Source organism: Scyliorhinus torazame, chromosome 10, assembly GCF_047496885.1.
Source record: "Scyliorhinus torazame isolate Kashiwa2021f chromosome 10, sScyTor2.1, whole genome shotgun sequence".
Lineage (NCBI taxonomy): Eukaryota > Metazoa > Chordata > Chondrichthyes > Carcharhiniformes > Scyliorhinidae > Scyliorhinus > Scyliorhinus torazame.
Window position 1 is genome coordinate 167,254,503 of NC_092716.1, and position 12,677 is coordinate 167,267,179.

A 12,677-nucleotide genomic window follows, 5' to 3' on the forward strand; every position below is an offset into this window, starting at 1 on the left:
GATGTCTCGCCATCTCTCTCTCCGTGCTCTTTACTGAAGACTCGCCCTCTCTCTCTGCGCTCTTTACTGAAGTCTCGCCCCCTCTCTCTCCGCGCTCTTTACTGAAGTCTAGCCCTCTCTCTCTCCATGCTCTTTACTGAAGACTCGCCCTCTCCCTCTCCGTGATCTTTACTGAAGACTCACTCTCTCTCTCTTCCGCGCTCTTTTCTAAGGTCTCTCCCTCTCTCTCTCCGTTCTCTTTACTAAAGTCTCGCCCTCTCTCTCTCCACGAACTTTTCTGTAGTCTCGCCCTCTCTCTCACCGCGCTCTTTACTGAAGTCTCGCCCTCTCTCTCCACGCTTTTTACTGAAGACTCGCCCTCTCCCTCTCCGTGATCTTTACTGAAGTTTTGCCCTCTCTCTATGCGCTCTTTCCTGAAGTCTTGCCCTGTCTCTCTCCGTGCTCTTTACTGAAGTCCTGCCATCTTCTCTCTGCGCTCTTTACTGAAGTCTCGCCCTCTCTCTCTGTGCTCTTTACTGAAGTCTCGCACTCTCTCTCTCCGTGCTCTTTACTGAAGTCTCGCCCTCTCTCTCTCTGTGCTCTTTAATGAAGTCTCGCCCTCTCTCTCTGCGCTCTTTCCTGAAGTCTTGCCCTGTCTCTCTCCACGCTCTTTACTGAAGTCTCGCCCTCTCTCTCTCCGTGCTCTTTACTGAAGTCTCGCCCTCTCTCTCTCTGCGCTCTTTACTGAAGTCTCGCCCTCTCTCTCTCCGCACTCTTTACTGAAGTCTCGCCCTCTCTCTCCGAGCTCTTTACTGAAGTCTCGCCCTCTCTCTCTCTGCGCTCTTCACTGAAGTCTCGCCCTCTCTCTCCGTGCTCTTTACTGATGTCTCACCATCTCTCTTTCCGTGCTCTTTACTGAAGACTCGCCCTCTCTCTCTGCGCTCTTTACTGAAGTCTCGCCCCCTCTCTCTCCGCGCTCTTTACTGAAGTATAGCCCTCTCTCTCTCCATGCTCTTTACTGAAGACTCGCCCTCTCCCTCTCCGTGATCTTTACTGAAGACTCACTCTCTCTCTCTTCCGCGCTCTTTTCTAAGGTCTCTCCCTCTCTCTCTCCGTTCTCTTTACTAAAGTCTCGCCCTCTCTCTCTCCACGAACTTTTCTGTAGTCTCGCCCTCTCTCTCACCGCGCTCTTTACTGAAGTCTCGCCCTCTCTCTCCACGCTTTTTACTGAAGACTCGCCCTCTCCCTCTCCGTGATCTTTACTGAAGTTTTGCCCTCTCTCTCTGCGCTCTTTCATAAAGTCTTGCCCTGTCTCTCTCCGTGCTCTTTACTGAAGTCCTGCCATCTTCTCTCTGCGCTCTTTACTGAAGTCTCGCCCTCTCTCTCTGTGCTCTTTACTGAAGTCTCGCACTCTCTCTCTCCGTGCTCTTTACTGAAGTCTCGCCCTCTCTCTCTCTGTGCTCTTTAATGAAGTCTCGCCCTCTCTCTCTGCGCTCTTTCCTGAAGTCTTGCCCTGTCTCTCTCCACGCTCTTTACTGAAGTCTCGCCCTCTTCTCTCTGCGCTCGTTACTGAAGTCTCGCCCGCTCTCTCTCCGTGCTCTTCACTGAAGTCTCGCCCTCTCTCTCTGTGCTCTTTAATGAAGTCTCGCCCTCTCTCTCTCTCCGCGCTCTTTACTGAAGTCTCGCCCTCTCTCTCTCCGCGCCCTTTAATGAACTCTCGCCCTCTCTCTCTCTGCACTCTTTACTGAAGTCTCGCCCTCTCTCTCTCTGTGCTCCTTACTGAAGTCTCGCCCTCTCTCTCTCTGCGCTCTTTACTGAAGTCTTGCCCTCTCTCTCTCCGCGCTCTTGACTGAAGTCTCGCCCTCTCTCTCTCCGCGCTCTTTACTGAAGTCTCGCCCTCTCTCTCTCTGCGCTCTTTACTGAAGTCTCGTCCTCCCTCTTTCCACACTCTTGACTGAGGATTCGCCCTTTCTCTCTCCGCGCTCTTTACTGAAGTCTCGCCTTCTCTCTCTCTGTGCTCTTTACTGAAGTCTCGTCCTCTCTCTCCGCGCTCTTTACTGTAGTCTCGCCCTCTCTCTCTCCGCACTCTTTACTGAAGTCTCGAACTCCCTCTCTCCACGCTCTTTATTAAGTCTCGCCCTCTCTCTCTTCATGCTCTTTACTGAAGTCTCGCCCTCTCTCTCTCCGTGCTCTTTACTGTAGTCTCGCCATCTCTCTCTCTGCACTCTTTACTGAAGTCTCGCCCTCTCTCCCTCCGTGCTCTTTACTGAAGTTTCGCCCTCTCTCTCTCTGCGCTCTTTACTGAAGTCTTGCCCTCTCTCTCTCCGCGCTCTTTACTGAAGTCTCGCCCTCTCTCTCTCTGTGCTCTTTACTGATGTCTCGACCTCTCTCTCTCTCTGCGCTCTTTACTGAAGTCTCGCCCGCTCTCTCTCCGCGCTCTTTACTGAAGTCTCGCCCTCTCTCTCTCCGCTCTGTAGTGAAGTCTCGCCCTCTCTCTCTCTGCGCTCTTTACTGAAGTCTTGCCCTCTCTCTCTCCGCGCTCTTGACTGAAGTCTCGCCCTCTCTCTCTCCACGGACTTTTCTGTAGTCTCGCCCTCTCTCTCACCGCGCTCTTTACTGAAGTCTCGCCCTCTCTCTCCACGCTTTTTACTGAAGACTCGCCCTCTCCCTCTCCGTGATCTTTACTGAAGTTTTGCCCTCTCTCTCTGCGCTCTTTCCTGAAGTCTTGCCCTGTCTCTCTCCGTGCTCTTTACTGAAGTCCTGCCATCTTCTCTCTGCGCTCTTTACTGAAGTCTCGCCCTCTCTCTCTGTGCTCTTTACTGAAGTCTCGCCCTCTCTCTCTCTGTGCTCCTTACTGAAGTCTCGCCCTCTCTCTCTCTGCGCTCTTTACTGAAGTCTTGCCCTCTCTCTCTCCGCGCTCTTGACTGAAGTCTCGCCCTCTCTCTCTCCGCGCTCTTTACTGAAGTCTCGCCCTCTCTCTCTCTGCGCTCTTTACTGAAGTCTCGTCCTCCCTCTTTCCACACTCTTGACTGAGGATTCGCCCTTTCTCTCTCCGCGCTCTTTACTGAAGTCTCGCCTTCTCTCTCTCTGTGCTCTTTACTGAAGTCTCGTCCTCTCTCTCCGCGCTCTTTACTGTAGTCTTGCCCTCACTCTCTCCGCACTCTTTACTGAAGTCTCGAACTCCCTCTCTCCACGCTCTTTAATAAGTCTCGCCCTCTCTCTCTTCATGCTCTTTACTGAAGTCTCGCCCTCTCTCTCTCCGTGCTCTTTACTGTAGTCTCGCCATCTCTCTCTCTGCACTCTTTACTGAAGTCTCGCCCTCTCTCCCTCCGTGCTCTTTACTGAAGTTTCGCCCTCTCTCTCTCTGCGCTCTTTACTGAAGTCTTGCCCTCTCTCTCTCCGCGCTCTTTACTGAAGTCTCGCCCTCTCTCTCTCTGTGCTCTTTACTGATGTCTCGACCTCTCTCTCTCTCTGCGCTCTTTACTGAAGTCTCGCCCGCTCTCTCTCCGCGCTCTTTACTGAAGTCTCGCCCTCTCTCTCTCCGCGCTCTTTACTGAAGTCTCGCCCTCTCTCTCTCTGCGCTCTTTACTGAAGTCTCGTCCTCCCTCTTTCCACACTCTTGACTGAGGATTCGCCCTTTCTCTCTCCGCGCTCTTTACTGAAGTCTCGCCTTCTCTCTCTCTGTGCTCTTTACTGAAGTCTCATCCTCTCTCTCCGCGCTCTTTACTGTAGTCTCGCCCTCTCTCTCTCCGCACTCTTTACTGAAGTCTCGAACTCCCTCTCTCCACGCTCTTTAATAAGTCTCGCCCTCTCTCTCTTCATGCTCTTTACTGAAGTCTCGCCCTCTCTCTCTCCGTGCTCTTTACTGTAGTCTCGCCATCTCTCTCTCTGCACTCTTTACTGAAGTCTCGCCCTCTCTCCCTCCGTGCTCTTTACTGAAGTTTCGCCCTCTCTCTCTCTGCGCTCTTTACTGAAGTCTCGCCCTCTCTCTCTCCGCGCTCTTTACAGAAGTCTCACCCCCTCTCTCTCCGCGCTCTTTACTGAAGTCTCGCCCTCTCTCGCTCCGCTCTGTACTGAAGTCTTGCCCTCTCTCTCTCCGCGCTCTTTACTGAAGTCAAGTCCTCTCTCTCTCCGCGCTCTTCCCTGAAGTCTCGCCCTCTCTCTCTCCGCGCTCTTTACTGAAGTCAAATCCTCTCTCTCTCCGCTCTGTACTGAAGTCTCGCCCTCTCTCCCTCCACGCTCTTTACTGAAGTCAAGTCCTCTCCCTCTCCGCACTCTTTTCTGAAGTCTCGCCCCCTCTCTCTCCGCGCTCTTTACTGAAGTCTCGCCCTCTCTCTCTCCGCGCTCTTTACTTAAGTCTCGCTCTCTCTCTCTCTGCGCTCTTTACAGAAGTCTCGCCCCCTCTCTCTCCGCGCTCTTTCTGAAGTCTCGCCCTCTCTCTCTCTGCGCTCTTTACTGAAGTCTCGCCCGCTCTCTCTCCGCGCTCTTTACTGAAGTCTCGCCCTCTCTCTCTCCGCTCTGTAGTGAAGTCTCGCCCTCTCTCTCTCTGCGCTCTTTACTGAAGTCTTGCCCTCTCTCTCTCCGCGCTCTTGACTGAAGTCTCGCCCTCTCTCTCTCCGTGCTCTTTACTGTAGTCTCGCCATCTCTCTCTCTGCACTCTTTACTGAAGTCTCGCCCTCTCTCCCTCCGTGCTCTTTACTGAAGTTTCGCCCTCTCTCTCTCTGCGCTCTTTACTGAAGTCTCGCCCTCTCTCTCTCCGCGCTCTTTACAGAAGTCTCACCCCCTCTCTCTCCGCGCTCTTTACTGAAGTCTCGCCCTCTCTCGCTCCGCTCTGTACTGAAGTCTTGCCCTCTCTCTCTCCGCGCTCTTTACTGAAGTCAAGTCCTCTCTCTCTCCGCGCTCTTCCCTGAAGTCTCGCCCTCTCTCTCTCCGCGCTCTTTACTGAAGTCAAATCCTCTCTCTCTCCGCTCTGTACTGAAGTCTCGCCCTCTCTCCCTCCACGCTCTTTACTGAAGTCAAGTCCTCTCCCTCTCCGCACTCTTTACTTAAGTCTCGCTCTCTCTCTCTCTGCGCTCTTTACAGAAGTCTCGCCCCCTCTCTCTCCGCGCTCTTTCTGAAGTCTCGCCCTCTCTCTCTCCGTGATCTTTACTGAAGTCTCGCCCTCTCTCTCGCCACGCTCTTCACCGAAGTCTAGCCCTCACTCTCTCCGTGCTCTTTACTGAAGACTCGCCCTCTCCCTCTCCGTGATCTTTCCTGAAGTCTCACTCTCTCTCTCTTCCGCGCTCTTTTCTAAGGTCTCGCCCTCTCTCTCTCCGTTCTCTTTACAAAAGTCTCGCCCTCTCTCTCTCCACGCTCTTTACTGTAGTCTCGCCGTCTCTCTCGCCGCGCTCTTTACTGAAGTCTCGCCCTCTCTCTCCGCGCTCTTTACTGAAGTCTCGCCCTCTCTCTCTCTGCGCTCTTTACTGAAGTCTCGCCCTCTCTCTCTCTCCGTGCTCTTTAATGAAGTCTCGCCCTCTCTCTCTCTCTGCGCTCTTTACTGAAGTCTCGCCCCCTCTCTCTCCTTGCTCTTTACTGTAGTCTCGCCCTCTCTCTCTCCGCACTCTTTACTGAAGTCTCGCACTCCCTCTCTCCACGCTCTTTAATGAAGTCTCGCTCTCTCTCTCTCCATGCTCTTTACTGTAGTCTCGCCCTCTCTCTCTCTGCACTCTTTACTGAAGTATCACCCTCTCTCTCTCCGCGCTCTTTAGTGAAGTCTCTCCCTCTCTCTCTCCGCGCTCTTTACTGAAGTCTCGCCCTCTCTCTCCGTGCTCTTTACTGTAGTCTCGCCATCTCTCTCTCTGCACTCTTTACTGAAGTCTCGCCCTCTCTCCCTCCGTGCTCTTTACTGAAGTTTCGCCCTCTCTCTCTCTGCGCTCTTTACTGAAGTCTTGCCCTCTCTCTCTCCGCGCTCTTTACTGAAGTCTCGCCCTCTCTCTCTCTGTGCTCTTTACTGATGTCTCGACCTCTCTCTCTCTCTGCGCTCTTTACTGAAGTCTCGCCCGCTCTCTCTCCGCGCTCTTTACTGAAGTCTCGCCCTCTCTCTCTCCGCGCTCTTTACTGAAGTCTCGCCCTCTCTCTCTCTGCGCTCTTTACTGAAGTCTCGTCCTCCCTCTTTCCACACTCTTGACTGAGGATTCGCCCTTTCTCTCTCCGCGCTCTTTACTGAAGTCTCGCCTTCTCTCTCTCTGTGCTCTTTACTGAAGTCTCATCCTCTCTCTCCGCGCTCTTTACTGTAGTCTCGCCCTCTCTCTCTCCGCACTCTTTACTGAAGTCTCGAACTCCCTCTCTCCACGCTCTTTAATAAGTCTCGCCCTCTCTCTCTTCATGCTCTTTACTGAAGTCTCGCCCTCTCTCTCTCCGTGCTCTTTACTGTAGTCTCGCCATCTCTCTCTCTGCACTCTTTACTGAAGTCTCGCCCTCTCTCCCTCCGTGCTCTTTACTGAAGTTTCGCCCTCTCTCTCTCTGCGCTCTTTACTGAAGTCTCGCCCTCTCTCTCTCCGCGCTCTTTACAGAAGTCTCACCCCCTCTCTCTCCGCGCTCTTTACTGAAGTCTCGCCCTCTCTCGCTCCGCTCTGTACTGAAGTCTTGCCCTCTCTCTCTCCGCGCTCTTTACTGAAGTCAAGTCCTCTCTCTCTCCGCGCTCTTCCCTGAAGTCTCGCCCTCTCTCTCTCCGCGCTCTTTACTGAAGTCAAATCCTCTCTCTCTCCGCTCTGTACTGAAGTCTCGCCCTCTCTCCCTCCACGCTCTTTACTGAAGTCAAGTCCTCTCCCTCTCCGCACTCTTTACTTAAGTCTCGCTCTCTCTCTCTCTGCGCTCTTTACAGAAGTCTCGCCCCCTCTCTCTCCGCGCTCTTTCTGAAGTCTCGCCCTCTCTCTCTCCGTGATCTTTACTGAAGTCTCGCCCTCTCTCTCGCCACGCTCTTCACCGAAGTCTAGCCCTCACTCTCTCCGTGCTCTTTACTGAAGACTCGCCCTCTCCCTCTCCGTGATCTTTCCTGAAGTCTCACTCTCTCTCTCTCCGCGCTCTTTACTGAAGTCAAATCCTCTCTCTCTCCGCTCTGTACTGAAGTCTCGCCCTCTCTCCCTCCACGCTCTTTACTGAAGTCAAGTCCTCTCCCTCTCCGCACTCTTTTCTGAAGTCTCGCCCCCTCTCTCTCCGCGCTCTTTACTGAAGTCTCGCCCTCTCTCTCTCCGCGCTCTTTACTTAAGTCTCGCTCTCTCTCTCTCTGCGCTCTTTACAGAAGTCTCGCCCCCTCTCTCTCCGCGCTCTTTCTGAAGTCTCGCCCTCTCTCTCTCTGCGCTCTTTACTGAAGTCTCGCCCGCTCTCTCTCCGCGCTCTTTACTGAAGTCTCGCCCTCTCTCTCTCCGCTCTGTAGTGAAGTCTCGCCCTCTCTCTCTCTGCGCTCTTTACTGAAGTCTTGCCCTCTCTCTCTCCGCGCTCTTGACTGAAGTCTCGCCCTCTCTCTCTCCGTGCTCTTTACTGTAGTCTCGCCATCTCTCTCTCTGCACTCTTTACTGAAGTCTCGCCCTCTCTCCCTCCGTGCTCTTTACTGAAGTTTCGCCCTCTCTCTCTCTGCGCTCTTTACTGAAGTCTCGCCCTCTCTCTCTCCGCGCTCTTTACAGAAGTCTCACCCCCTCTCTCTCCGCGCTCTTTACTGAAGTCTCGCCCTCTCTCGCTCCGCTCTGTAGTGAAGTCTCGCCCTCTCTCTCTCTGCGCTCTTTACTGAAGTCTTGCCCTCTCTCTCTCCGCGCTCTTGACTGAAGTCTCGCCCTCTCTCTCTCCGTGCTCTTTACTGTAGTCTCGCCATCTCTCTCTCTGCACTCTTTACTGAAGTCTCGCCCTCTCTCCCTCCGTGCTCTTTACTGAAGTTTCGCCCTCTCTCTCTCTGCGCTCTTTACTGAAGTCTCGCCCTCTCTCTCTCCGCGCTCTTTACAGAAGTCTCACCCCCTCTCTCTCCGCGCTCTTTACTGAAGTCTCGCCCTCTCTCGCTCCGCTCTGTACTGAAGTCTTGCCCTCTCTCTCTCCGCGCTCTTTACTGAAGTCAAGTCCTCTCTCTCTCCGCGCTCTTCCCTGAAGTCTCGCCCTCTCTCTCTCCGCGCTCTTTACTGAAGTCAAATCCTCTCTCTCTCCGCTCTGTACTGAAGTCTCGCCCTCTCTCCCTCCACGCTCTTTACTGAAGTCAAGTCCTCTCCCTCTCCGCACTCTTTACTTAAGTCTCGCTCTCTCTCTCTCTGCGCTCTTTACAGAAGTCTCGCCCCCTCTCTCTCCGCGCTCTTTCTGAAGTCTCGCCCTCTCTCTCTCCGTGATCTTTACTGAAGTCTCGCCCTCTCTCTCGCCACGCTCTTCACCGAAGTCTAGCCCTCACTCTCTCCGTGCTCTTTACTGAAGACTCGCCCTCTCCCTCTCCGTGATCTTTCCTGAAGTCTCACTCTCTCTCTCTTCCGCGCTCTTTTCTAAGGTCTCGCCCTCTCTCTCTCCGTTCTCTTTACAAAAGTCTCGCCCTCTCTCTCTCCACGCTCTTTACTGTAGTCTCGCCGTCTCTCTCGCCGCGCTCTTTACTGAAGTCTCGCCCTCTCTCTCCGCGCTCTTTACTGAAGTCTCGCCCTCTCTCTCTCTGCGCTCTTTACTGAAGTCTCGCCCTCTCTCTCTCTCCGTGCTCTTTAATGAAGTCTCGCCCTCTCTCTCTCTCTGCGCTCTTTACTGAAGTCTCGCCCCCTCTCTCTCCTTGCTCTTTACTGTAGTCTCGCCCTCTCTCTCTCCGCACTCTTTACTGAAGTCTCGCACTCCCTCTCTCCACGCTCTTTAATGAAGTCTCGCTCTCTCTCTCTCCATGCTCTTTACTGTAGTCTCGCCCTCTCTCTCTCTGCACTCTTTACTGAAGTATCACCCTCTCTCTCTCCGCGCTCTTTAGTGAAGTCTCTCCCTCTCTCTCTCCGCGCTCTTTACTGAAGTCTCGCCCTCTCTCTCCGCGCTCTTTACTTAAGTCTCGCCCTCTCTCTCTCCGCGCTCTTTACTGAAGTCTCGCCCTCTCTCTCTCCGCGCTCTTTACTGAAGTCACGCACTCTCTCTGCGCACTTTACTGAAGTCTCGCCCTCTCTATCCGCGCTCTTTACTGAAGTCTCGCCCTCTCTCTCTCCGCCCTCTTTACTGAAGTCTCGCCCTCTTTACTGAAGTCTCGCCCTCTCCCTCTCCGTGCTCTTTACTGAAGTTTCGCCCTCTCTCTCCGCGCTCTTTACTGAAGTCTCGCCCCTCTCTCTCTGTGCTCTTTACTGATGTCTCGACCTCTCTCTCTCTCTCTGCGCTCTTTACTGAAGTCTCGCCCGCTCTCTCTCCGCGCTCTTTACTGAAGTCTCGCTCTCTCTCCGCGCTCTTTACTGAAGTCAAATCCTCTCTATCTCCGCTCTGTACTGAAGTCTCGCCCTCTCTCTCTCCACGCTCTTTACTGAAGTCAAGTCCTCTCCCTCTCCGCGCTCTTTTCTGAAGTCTCTCCTCCTCTCTCTCCGCGCTCTTTACTGAAGTCTCGCCCTCTCTCTCTCCGCGCACTTTACTTAAGTCTCGCCCTCTCTCTCTCTGCGCTCTTTACAGAATTCTCGCCCCCTCTCTCTCCGCGCTCTTTCTGAAGTCTCGCCCTCTCTCTCGCCACGCTCTTCACTGAAGTCTAGCCCTCGCTCTCTCCGTGCTCTTTACTGAAGACTCGCCCTCTCCCTCTCCGTGATCTTTCCTGAAGTCTCACTCTCTCTCTTCCGCGCTCTTTTCTAAGGTCTCGCCCTCTCTCTCTCCGTTCTCTTGACAAAAGTCTCGCCCTCTCTCTCTCCACGCTCTTTACTGTAGTCTCGCCCTCTCTCTCACTGCGCTCTTTACTGAAGTCTCGCCCTCTCTCTCCGCGCTCTTTACTGAAGTCTCGCCCTCTCTCTCTCTGTGCTCTTTACTGAAGTCTCGCCCACTCTCTCTCCGTGCTCTTTACTGAAGTCTCGCCCTCTCTCTCTCTGTGCTCTTTAATGAAGTCTCGCCCTCTCTCTCTGCGCTCTTTCCTAAAGTCTTGCCCTCTCTCTCTCCGCGCTCTTTAATGATGTCTCGCCCTCTCTCTCTCTGCGCTCTTTACTGAAGTCTCGCCCTCTCTCTCTCTGCGCTCTTTACTGAAGTCTCGCCCCCTCTCTCTCCTTGCTCTTTACTGTAGTCTCGCCCCCTCTCTCTCCTTGCTCTTTACTGTAGTCTCGCCCTCTCTCTCTCCGCGCTCTTGACTTAAGTCTCGCCCTCTCTCTCTCCGCGCTCTTTACTGAAGTCTCGCCCTCTCTCTCTCCGCGCTCTTTACTGAAGTCACGCACTCTCTCTGCGCACTTTACTGAAGTCTCGCCCTCTCTATCCGCGCTCTTTACTGAAGTCTCGCCCTCTCTCTCTCCGCCCTCTTGACTGAAGTCTCGCCCTCTCTCTCTCCGTGCTCTTTACTGAAGTCTCGCCCTCTCCCTCTCCGTGCTCTTTATTGAAGTCTCGCCCTCTCTCTCCGCGCTCTTTACTGAAGTCTCGCCCCCTCTCTCTCTGTGCTCTTTACTGATGTCTCGACCTCTCTCTCTCTCTCTGCGCTCTTTACTGAAGTCTCGCCCGCTCTCTCTCCGCGCTCTTTACTGAAGTCTCGCTCTCTCTCCGTGCTCTTTACTGAAGTCAAATCCTCTCTATCTCCGCTCTGTACTGAAGTCTCGCCCTCTCTCTCTCCACGCTCTTTACTGAAGTCAAGTCCTCTCTCTGTCTCCGTGCTCTTTCCTGAAGTCTCGCCCTCTCTCTCTCCACTCTGTACTGAAGTCTCGCCCTCTCTCTCTCTGCGCTCTTTACTGAAGTCAAATCCTCTCTCTGTCTCCGCGCTCTTTCCTGAAGTCTCGCCCTCTCTCTCCGCGCTCTTTACTGAAGTCTTGCCTTCTCCCTCTCCGTGCTCTTTTCTGAAGTATCGCCCTCTCTCTCTCCGCGCTCTTTACTGAAGTCTCGCCCTCTCTCTCCGCGCTCTTTACTGAAGTCTCGCCCTCTCTCTCTCCGTGCTCTTTACTGAAGTCGCGCCCTCTCTCTCAGTGCTATTTACTGAAGTCTCGCCCTCTCTCTCTCCGCGCTCTTTACTGAAGTCTTGCCCTGTCTCTCTCTGCGCTCTTTACTGAAGTTTCGCCCTCTTTCCGCGCTCTTTTCTGAAGTCAAGTCCTCTCACTCTCCGTGCTCTTTCCTGAAGTCTCGCCCTCTCTCCCTCCGCTCTGTACTGAAGTCTCGCCCTCTCTCTCTCCGCGTTCTTTACTGAAGTCTTGCCCTCTCCCTCTCCGCGCTCTTTTCTGAAGTATCGCCCTCTCTCTCTCCGCGCTCTTTACTGAAGTCTTGCCCTGTCTCTCTCTGTGCTCTTTACTGAAGTCTCGCCCTCTCTCTCCCCGTGCTATTTACTGAAGTCTCACCTTCTCTCCGCGCTCTTTACTGAAGTCTCGCCCTCTCTCTCCGTGCAAATTACTGAAGTCTCGCCCTCTCTCTCTCCGTGCTCTTTACTGAAGTATCGCCCTCTCCGTCTCCGTGCTCTTTCCTGAAGTCTCGCCCTCTCTCTCTCCGCTCTGTATTGAAGTCTCGCCCTCTCTCTCTCTCCGCGTTCTTTACTGAAGTCTTGCCCTCTCCCTCTCCGCGTTCTTTTCTGAAGTATCTCCCTCTCTCTCTCTGTGCTCTTTACTGAAGTCTTGCCCTCTCTCTCTCCGCGCTCTTTTCTGAAGTATCTCCCTCTCTCTCCCCGTGCTATTTATTGAAGTCTCGCCCTCTCTCCGCGCTCTTTACTGAAGTCTCGCCCTCTCTCTCCGCGCCAATTACTGAAGTCTCGCCCTCTCTCTCTCCGTGCTCTTTACTGAAGTATCGCCCTCTCCGTCTCCGCGCTCTTTACTGAAGTCTCGCCCTCTCTCTCCGTGCCAATTACTGAAGTCTCGCCCTCTCTCTCTCTGCTCTCTTTACTGACCTTCTCTCTCTCCACCAATTCTAACATGACTAGACAGGGTAGATTCAGGGAAGATGTGTGCAGAAGCAGGGGTGACAGGCTGAGGATTCAGGGTAAACCATTTCAGACAGAGATGAGGTGACATTTCTTCACCCAAGAGTGGTGAGCCTGTGGAATTCATCACCACAGGAAGTAGTTGATGTTAAATCATTGAATATAATCAAGAGGTAGCTCGATATAGCATTTGGGGAGAATGGGATCAAAGGTTATGGGGAGAAAGCAGGATTCGGCTATTGAGTTGGATAATCAGCCATGATCATGATAAATGGCGGAGCAGGCTCGTGGGGCCAAAAGGCCTTCTCCTGCTCCTATCTTCTATGTATCTATCTATCTATCTATCTAAGGACAACAGTCCAAGGGGAAGGAGGGGGTGGGTTCATGGTGGCACAAATTGAAGGTTGCATGCAAACACATGCCGGGATGGGGTGGGAAAACAGCAAGTAAATGGAAAAACATGTCAAAGATGAGCCTTTAGCTTGAGCTCAATTGACATGCTTGTGTCAGAAGGTAGAGGTAGTTTTAAGTGGTCTATGTTTGTATTGCAGGATGTTAGAAATAAGGTATAGATTGGAATGACTTTAATTTAGTGTTTCTGTGTAAGAAAGGGTAAAACTCTAGCTAGATTCATGTTAAATATAAAGGTGTTTGCATGTATGGG